Source organism: Falco naumanni, unplaced genomic scaffold (genome assembly GCF_017639655.2).
Source record: "Falco naumanni isolate bFalNau1 unplaced genomic scaffold, bFalNau1.pat scaffold_98_arrow_pat_ctg1, whole genome shotgun sequence".
Taxonomy (NCBI): Eukaryota; Metazoa; Chordata; class Aves; order Falconiformes; family Falconidae; genus Falco; species Falco naumanni.
In genome coordinates this window covers 40,305-50,164 of record NW_024427579.1, presented here as the reverse complement: position 1 = coordinate 50,164, position 9,860 = coordinate 40,305, and the positions used below count along the sequence as shown (strand labels likewise).

The window sequence follows — 9,860 nt, the reverse complement described above, 5'->3', positions numbered from 1 at the left end:
TCAGGGGACCATGCGCGCCGCCTCCCCTTGGCCCGCTACCGAGTGAGGCGGCCGGGCCCCCCAGGGCCCCCCTGAAATAAAAACACTGGGGATGCTGAGAGGGGCCACACCTGGTTTCTTCTGTGTCTGGTTGCTCATCGCTGCACAAGTCGGGGAGTGAGAGGGGTATGGCCCTGGGAACTGGGGAAGAGGCTGGCATGTGGCTCAAGAACTGGGAGGGAGGGAGGAATGTGGGTGTCGGAACTGGGGGAGAGGGGCCACTGCTGGCTTCTTCTCTGCTGCTTTGCTCATCGCTGCGGGGATGGGATGCATCCCCAGAAGGGGAAGGGGGAGTGCCCTGGGACTCTTGCCAGCAGATCCCCAAAGGGGCCAGTGCCTGCTGTCCTGAAGGCCAGGGCAAGGCAAGCAGCTGAGATGGGGGTTTCAGGGAGACGCTCCTCTCCTCTCCTGCCCCCACACCCCTGTGCTGCTGAGGGCTGGGGGAGGCTCTCCGGGCTGGGGGAGGCAGCCCTGGCACAGCCACCTGCCCAAGGGCAGCTGCCTGCGGGAGAAGCAGCCCCAGCTGGGATGTGCCTCACGTTTTGGGGTCACTTCTCCAGGGAAACCCGCAGCCCTTCCCTGCTGCAGGGCAGCCCCACCAGCTGTGCTGCAGGGTGGCCTGTGGCCCTGCTGGGGGGGGCTGTGGCGGTTTTAACCCCCACTCGCAGCCTCTCCCCCCGGCAGGCTTTGGGGGGACACAGGTTCCCTAGGAGAGACCTGCCCGGGCTGCGGCGCTGCCAAGAGCCTCACTTGCTTTTCCGGGCATTCACGGGTGGTTCTGTCTGGGCTTCCTCCCATCCATGGCTGCCTGGGAGGGCTGGCGCTTGCTGTCAGCTCCACTTGCGGCTGACTGCTTCATGGCGTTTGACTTTTTTGTGTAGCGGCACTTTGCTGTTGACACAGCTGGACGGGCTACAGCCAGCTGCCAGTAAGACAGCACAGCTGGAGCTGGTGCGGCGTGCAGAGGTCACCGCTGGAATGCCAGCTGTCACACACAGAGGCAGTCGTCTTGGCTGACCAGCAGCTGAGAAAGACAGCAGTGCTGAACAAGCTCTCACAGGGAGTAGGTACCAGCATGTTCTTGCACCTGTTTGGTATTCTCTGATAACATGTGAACCAAGTGACCGGCTGCAAGGTTTGGAGGGGGACAAGTGAGGTGTGGCTCTGGGGAGAGAAGACACTACTTGGATTCCCGCAAATACAGTGCTGCCTCGTTCTGGACTCCAAGGCTCAATTTTGCAACCTAGTTTCTACACGCCATAAAAGCAACCCATAGATAACGGAGAGCACGAGTTTGTGCACATGCAGCCAGTGCCATAACCCTACTCCCTACACCCACTGACGCGCCAAAAGGTGTATGTGCCTACGCGAACAGCGCCGAACTCCATAAAGGCAGTCCTAACCGCCCTGCCTTCCCCTGCCTGTTTTAAGCTGTCGGCTTTCTCCTTTCCCCGGACCAGCTGTATCGCCTCCTTTCTGTAGCAAAAGTAATAAAGCCACTAAATACCTTCTCCAGGGGAGCAGTGCTGCACTTGCCCAAGACATACTTTTTTGGCTCTGCATGAGCGCAGAAGTGTTGGGTCAGTTTTCTCACCACAGAAAGCAGGGAGCAGAACTTTTGTGCTGTGCCTCACATGGCTGCCAGGGCAGGGTGAGAAGCAGCAAGAGAATTCCTGCCTGGCACCTTCTCCAGGGGAGCACTGCTGCACTTTGCCAACGTGTTTTGGGGTTCTGCATGAGTGCAAAGGTGAGTGGCCAGTCTTCTCAGTACAGAGAGCTGGTAGCAGAACTTTTGCGGTGTGCCTTTCGATGGCTAGGAGGGCAGGGTAAGAAACAGCAAGAGAATTCTTCCGTGGCACCTTATGTGGCGGAGCTGTGGCTGGATATTTCAGTGGAGCATTTGGGCTCTGTACGAGTGCGAAAATGAGCTCTTAAATTTTTGAACACAGAAAGCAGGTAGCCAAACTTTTGTGGTGTCCTGCACATAGGCACCAGGGCAAGGTGAGATCCAGCAAGAGAAATCCTTCTTGACACCTTCTCTGGGGGAGCTGTGGCTGGAGGTTTCCACGGAGCATTTGGGCTCTGTACGAATGCAAAAGGGAGTGCTTAAATTTCTCAACACAGAAAGCAGGTAGCAAAACTTTTATGATGTCTTTCACATGGCTACCAGGGCAGGGTGAAAACCGGGGTAAACAGGTCCAGCTCCCAGCCTTTACTCCTAAGAGAGATGCTCCAGGTCCCCTCATGTTTGGATCCATACACTGGACCTGCTCCAGTACCCCATCTCTCTTGAACTAGGAATTCCAGAACTGGATAGAGCACTCCAGATGCAGCCTCACCAGGCAGGGTAGAGGGCACCCCAGACAGCGCTGTAGACAGATTTTGTGCCTTTGTGCAAGGCACAGTTTGCAGCACCTGCAGTGCGTAAGGTCTGTCCCTTACTGGGAAACGATCAGCAGCAGCAGACGAGGCCGAGGGGACGGCACCTGGAATCTTAAAGCTGAAACTGGATGCCAAGGACGTGAGCAAACGCTGCTGTCCTCAACAGCAGAGAGAAACACGACTGGGAAGCACAGCCCTGACAAGAAAAGAGGTTTCTGACAGTGGTGTCTCTGCTGCCCATGAGGGCCTTTGGTGGAGGTGAAGGTGATCGCCAGGAACGATAAGGTGCTGCTGACAGGCTCACTGTGAAAGTGGTTGGTGTGTTCATTGGCTGTGTCATCAATGGGGAGAGTACTGGCCAGTGGTGAGAAAAAACAGCAGTTTGAGGACGTAGTCACACGAGCGGAGACACTGGTGTGATGTGCACTGTGGATATATCAAGATGAAGTCCCTGGCGGTCGCACGAAACGTCGTGGGTCACCTGAAGAAGACAAAGGCCAGCCCCATCGCTGTCCAGCTGTTGGAGAAGCTCCTGCCCCTCTTTGCTGCGGTAAGGCTGATGGGGGAGCCCAAGCCTCGTGGGCAGGCAGGCGCTGGTCGGGGACAGCTACCTACAAGGACGCGAGTCCTACTCTGCTTCTCTCTACCAGGGCTTCGGCGAGCTGAGAGAGCTCTCCATCAGCCTCTTCAGAGACCTAATGAAGACTGTGGTGAGGAAAAACAAGAGGCAGGTGAAGACAAAAGTGGAAGTGGGCTTGTTCCCTCTCATCTTTCACATGAGCGACCAAATCCACAGTGTGGCCAAGGCACAGATTCCAAAGCTAAGCAGTGATGTAGGGATGAAAACCTGAGATGTTTGGGCCAGGGTACCTCCCAGCTTCCTAAGGGCAGGATGACCCCAGGAAGAAAGGAAAAGGCAGGGAGATGCCAGGTCTCCTTCCCCAGGCCGTGGTGCCACCTCCCAGTTTCTGCTGTTCTGCAGGCCTCCAGGGAAGCCCTCCTCGCTGCAGCAGAGCTCCTCAAGTGGAAAATGCTCAAAAATCTCTGCAGAGCCATCAGGCATGGAGGATTGCAGAGTGCTTGGTGAGGACAACCCCTGGAGGAGCGCTGCCCCACGGGTCTGCCCTGTGCGCTCTGCAGCTGTGCCTCACCTGCCCTGCTGCAGCCCGCAGCCCACAGCCTGGAGCTGCATCCTTGTTCCCTGTCCTCCAGAAGAGAGCCCCAAGGGCTCTTCTCCACACCCCTCTCCCCGCACCCAGCGGGAGGGAGGGCTCTGGGCAGCGGCGGGTGCTGGCAGGCGGGACTGCTCCGGCCAGCTGGGGAGGCTGTGTGACACCCCATACCCTTGTGCTCTCTCCAGCTACGGCGGGACAGGCGCAGGACCGAAGAGTACTTGAATCAGAGCCTGCCATACCTGGAGGATGCTCAGGCCACCTTGCGAGCAACGGCCGTCAGGTTCGTCGGTGAGCCACAGCCCCCAGGGTCCCACTTTTGGCAGCCCAGCCCCAGTCCCGCCGCTGCACCGGCAGCAAGGAGCAGTCCTGTGGCTGCCAGAGCCTCGGCTGCCCCGTGCAGGGCCTTGGCCTCTCTCTCCCACCCTTGACCATGCAGGTGGGCTCGGTGGCTGCCTTGCTCAGTCCCACCCACCTCAGCTACTGCTCTTCCCTGGGGTCAGCCCGGTGAGGGGGAGGAGGGCGTGCAGCCAGCCAGCTGAGCTGGGGGCTGTGCTGCTGGGAGCACGCTGGGGAGTGGGGGGTCTGATGAAGCTCTGTCCCTAGGGCTTGCTGGGCAGCTCCTGAGGGACCAAAGGGAGGAGAAGCTGGCTGAGATCTGCAGCAGGGAGTAGGGAGCATGGGCTGGAGGGGATGCCTGGTGGTTTTCGCAGACACGGCAGTTCATCTCTGCTCCGTTTCTTTCCATCACAGCCCTTCAGGCCTTGGAGGAAGACAGTGGACCCTCCATCTGCTCCCTGGCAGCCCAGACCACCTCCATCCTGAGCACTCCAAGGGTGCAGCAAACGTCACGATGCACCCTGCGATCACTGTGCTGCTGGTGCTGCTAAGCCAGGCAGAGGTGCAGCTCTTCTCCAGAGAATGGCTGCAATTCAATAAAGCTGGAACAAGGAGCCTGAACCCAGGGTGTCTTTCCCAAGTAGAACTGACGGGCAGTGAGGAGAGGGCATGGGATGGGTGGTCCCAGCTCTGACCTCCCTGTAGTTCTCCGGGCACCCCAGCGACACCACAGTATCTGCTTTTACTGCACTGCCACGTCCCTGCACCATGATGCACTCAGGAAGGTTTCCATGCAGAGTACAGAGGTGCTAAGGGGGCCAGAGGGACTGGGGGACAAACAGAGTGCCTGGGTCACCATGACGGCCTTGGGAGGGCTCCCAAGGTCTGGCTAGTCGAGCAACAGAAGGCTCTGGGGCATTACAGACACCTATGGAGGAGTGCCGCGGGGACTCGAGTGGAATGGTCGAGTCTAGGGACCAGGCCCCCAGTCCAGAGGGCTTCCTTTGAGTGCTTGAGGCTCTGCAGAGGGGTCTGGGGTGCAAGGAAGGTCTCAGGAGGCTAGTCCACCTGGGTGGACTAGCGCGAGCCTAAGACAGCTCCAGGGCAAAGACAGCTCCAGCGCACCCCAGGGTAGAGGGTGACCAGGGCCAGGTGGCCTCCACAGCCATCAGGGACCTGGGCACAGGCACTGTCATGTGGGGAGGCAGGGAGCGTGGCATGGGCTTGTTGTGCTCATCGTCTCCCTGCCCCTTGGCAGTGCCTTGATGTTGCAGCTAGCCCAGGCACTGCCCCACACCAGCGCAGGGACCCTCGCACAGCACTCCAGCTTAAGATCCCTGGTACCGGCTGCCCAGAGAGGCCTCTGGAGACATTCCAACACCACCTGCACAGGATTTTGTGCAACCTGCTCTAGCACAGCCTGCTTTTGCAGGGCGTTGGACTAGATAATCTCCAGAGGTTCCCTCCAACCCTGACCATTGTGTGATTCTGTGACTCCTGGCACTTTGGATGAGGAAGAAGAAGTCAGGATCTTCAGGCAACACAACACCTGACTGCCCTCCCAGTGCCTGCCCAAGAAACCTGCCGGTCCTCCCTAACAGAAGTTGGACCTCCACACGTGGGCTTGCAGATGTGCATGAGCACTGCAGGGCAACAGCCTTCTCTCTCTTCCCCGTCCTCCACTGCAGGGCGAGCGCAGATGTTCTGTGGAGGGAGCACCAGCCTGCACAGGCCCTGCTGCCCTCCCTGTCATGCACTGGCCGTTCTACCCCGGGCTCCCTCTACTGTGTCCCACACCACTGGCCTGGTGTGATGGCAGAGCCAGTGGCACTGCCCGGCACTGCACCTTCCTGGTCCATCAGGGCAACCTGGGTGCCAGTGGGAAGCTGGGAATCGCCCTTGGCCAGGGCCTCTCCCTGGAGCTGCCAGAGGAGGAATTCCTTGTGGATGGCAGGGATGCCAAAGCATGAGGAGTTCCCCACTGGATGGCAGGGGCAGGGCGTAGAGCCCCATCGATGTGCAGCCACCCCCAGCAGCCCCTCAGCCATGGCCACGGTCACACAGAACCTCACTGGGGAGCTCATCCGCATCGTCCAGGGCACCCTCATAGTGACCAGGCAGTACCAAAAGTTTCTGCAAGTAATGATGGCCAAGTGGCAAGAGGTGGTCTGTAGTGGGACACACACCACGCACACCACCACCCCACAGCTGTCTCCCTCCCCCCCCGCCAGGAAAGAGGAGCAGCAGGAAAGAGGAGCAGCTCTATCCAGGGCTGCTGGAGCCCAGAGGGTTTCCCCAGGGCCTTAGAGTGGAGCTGCTGGGGGCAGATGCGCACATGGAGAAGATGGCAGATGGGGACAAAGACCAAGGGGAGGACATGGGGCCAAGCAGAAGCAGCCCTGCGCAGGTGGGCAGAAGGAGCCCAATGGGGATGAGGAAGAGGAGCCCCGTGACTCCAGACAGAATCAGCTCCATGGGCCTGGGCAGCACCATCCACGTGGGGCCGGGCAGGAGCACCCCAGCAGACCCCAGTCCCCGGCACCATATCCCCGTGGGCAGGGCACGTGGGCAGGCAGCCTCAGGACCGTGCTGGGCAGGATTGTGCCTGCAGGAGGGCTGCTCCCGCCTGTGGGACTGCCCAAAGGCTTGGTGGAGATGCCACTGCCGGCTCCATTGTGTCCGTTTCTGCAAGCCCCCGTGGTGGCAGCGCTGCTCCCACAAGAGCAATGGGTTCCCCTGCCAGTGAGCGGCTGGTGGGGTGCAGGGCTGGGACCCCCCTGGCCTGCCCCCTCATCTGAAATGTTAAATCTTTCCTCTATCCATGGATCTATCTGTGGAGCTCATCCATCCGTCCCGCAGCTGGGGCTGCTTCACCCTCAGTGCCTGAACCCAGTGGGGATGGTCTGGCATTGGGCACTGCTGGCACCCACAGAATGGGGGGTGGGGGTGTCTGGTACCACACTGGTTGTGCTGGCAGGTGGGGACCGGGCTGGGCTGGAGAAAGGGGCCAGCAGGAACCTCATGAGGTCCAACAAGTGCCAGCTCCGGCCCCTGGGGAGGAGCAAGCCCAGGAGGAACAAGCACAGGCGGGGGCCACCTTGCTGGAAAGAAGCTTGGCAGAGAAGGTCCTGGTGGGCCCCTCAACAAGCTGCCTACTGGGCAGGGGATCTGTGCCCCTTGCAAAGGGGGAAACTAGTATGTAGTGAGACCCCACGGTGAATCCATACACCACAAATAGAAAGTCATGTTCTCCCCAGGTGGGCATATTCAAATGGCTAATAAATGGGGTATGGCCTTGGTGCCTTAAACATTTTTGTCCAAACTAGATAACAGAGTTGAAACATGGGAATAAGTCCCCCACCCCATCAGAACACTCCGCTCAGGAATTGTTCGTGAACGATTTGTTGTGAATCGTGGAATAGAACCATGGTACACCCCAGACTTGCGAACCCTTATTCCAGGCATGTGTCCTTGTTGGGGTTTTCAGGCACCAGGGTTTAAACTGCATAACACGTTTGCAGAACAGGTTTGCAGGTTTGGAGATCCCACGTGTTATGCAAAAACTGCCAATCAAGGAAACACATTGCAATATGCAGTTTTGCTTACCCACAAAACAAAATGAATTTTGTGTGAGAAGGAAAAAAAACATGCTACAACCCATCAACGCACTCCACCGTTCAATATCCAGCCCCTCAGGGTCCTTTCTGAGCATGTTCAGATGGGAAGATGTACTTTGCACTAACTACTTCCTCAAAATTATTTACATATGCATAAGGCACTTGCATATGTCACTTTGTTCCTGGGGGCCTTTCTTGGGGTCTTTAGAGATCGTTGGTGGTCAACAACCTGGTGAACTTCAGCTGAACTTTCCTGGGGCACCTGTACTCTACGTGTGGTTATAGACCTTCATTTATTCTCTGTGCTGTGTGGTCTTGAAGGCAACACACCGTTACCCCACTACCCTCATCTATCGGTATAGCCCAGGTGCCTCAGAAAGCTTGCCACCCCTTACTGAGCTTATTCAATAGGTCGAGTTAATCACTGCTTTAGCTGCAGCCTCTCCGAGTGATTCTTTATAACTTAATCCTGTCAGCGAGGAGAAGCGTCCAGCTCTGCCACTGAAGGCAGCAGCCTCCAGTCACCAGGCTGCTCCCTACAGGAAGCAATCCCAACTGCCTGGATCTCGCCGCTGAGAGGCTGTATTTAAAAATGAAGTGTTTTCCAGCAAGGGAAACAAGGCTGGAGCACTCATACTCTGGCTGGTGACTCTCCCAGGCAGCTGCATGTTCCCAGTCCCTCAGCAGGACAGGTGTAGCCAGAGCCCTGCCGGAGTCAGCAGAAAAACACACTAGCCCTATTCCTGCAGGACCTACAGACGCCGGGGCGGCTCCAGGGGGCTCTGCGAGTCGGGGTGCCCGGTGCCTGTACCCGGGGCACCTGCCGGCGCCTCTTTCCCTCCTTAGCTCTCAGCTCACCCCCAGGGCTGCCCCAGCCAGGCCTGACTCCAGCTGCCCCGGGGCCTGGCACAGCGGGGGGCTGGAACCTCCCCACAGAACCCCCGGGCAGCCAGCAGGCAGCAGCATCCCTCGCCCCACGGCCGGCCACAGGTCCCCTCAGCTGGGCCACAGCCCCAGCACAGGCTGCGCCTGCCCAGCCCAACACGGCTGCCAGGGGGCTGAGGGTGGGCAGTGGCAGCTCCCAGCATGCCCCGGGAACAACCTGGCCATGGGGCGGCCCCGGGCCTACAGCTCCCAGCATGCCCCGGGAACAACCTGGCCATGGGGCGGCCCCGGGCCTACAGCTCCCAGCATGCCCCGGGAACAACCTGGCCATGGGGCAGCCCCGGGCCTACAGCTCCCAGCATGCCCCGGGACCAACCTGGCCATGGGGCAGCCCCGGGCCTACAGCTCCCAGCATGCCCCGGGAACAACCTGGCCATGGGGCGGCCCCGGGCCTACAGCTCCCAGCATGCCCTGGGAACAACCTGGCCATGGGGCAGCCCTGGGCCTACAGCTCCCAGCATGCCCCGGGAACAACGTGGCCATGGGGCGGTCCTGGGCCTACAGCTCCCAGCATGCCCCGGGACCAACCTGGCCATGGGGCGGCCCTGGGCCTACAGCTCCCAGCATGCCCTGGGGCACGCCTTCTCCCAGCAGGCCATGGGACATCCCTGCCCTGCAGTCGGGCCCTCAGGGGACACCAGCCCCCAGCCCGGGCCCTGTAGGCCCCATGGCCCCTTCCCAGGGCTGCCCAAGCACAGGCCCCGGCCCCGGAGCCCCGGTGGGGCAGGGACGAGGGGAAGGGAGGCACCGAGCAGCAGGGAGTGAGTCAAGGCGGAGGGGTGGCCGGAGAGGGACAGGAGGCGGCCAGAGGGGCAGGGGGAGCGGGAGGGGCTGGGCAGGGATGGAGAAAGGACAGGCACTGGTGAGGAGCGGGCAGAGGGATGGAGCAGGACAGAGGGGCAGGGGGGGTGCCGCAAGGAATGCAGGATCAGCAGCAGGAGAGAGGGCTAGGGAGAGGAGCGGAGGGGCGGGAAGGGGAACGGAGGCACAGACCAGCACAGGCAGGGCGAGGGGACAGGATCTGTGAGCGGCTTGTGACTTTGGCAGTGGGCAGCAAAGCTGCTTCTGTGGGTCTTTCCTTTCCCCCTCTGCCCTTATCCCCTCCCCACCCTTCCCCTCGGTGAGGCTGTGTCTGTGGTGTGCCTGCTCTGGTGAAAGGAGCTCCTGCACCAGCCTGAGGGCAAAAGAAGAGGGGCAAGGAGCGAGCTGTCGCAGTCCTTAGTTTGCAGGTTTAATGTATCGGCCCTGTTCAGAAAACACAGCGTGTCTGTGTGTCAGTGGTGCCAGCAGATTTTTATTCTTTATGGCAATTTCTTTAAATACCGGGCTTCATGCAGAAGGTTCACACGGTGCTGTGCTTGTAGTA

The 9,860-nt window shown here is 59.6% G+C and overlaps 1 long non-coding RNA gene across 1 annotated transcript; it reads left to right on the top strand.

Moving 5' to 3' along the window:
* The first annotated feature begins 3,492 nt into the window (after positions 1-3,492).
* On the top strand, positions 3,493-4,249 carry LOC121082389. Its single transcript, XR_005826007.1, has 3 exons — positions 3,493-3,504; positions 3,782-3,884; positions 4,200-4,249. It is a non-coding gene; the product is annotated as an uncharacterized LOC121082389 (long non-coding RNA).
* The last annotated feature ends 5,611 nt before the right edge of the window (positions 4,250-9,860 follow it).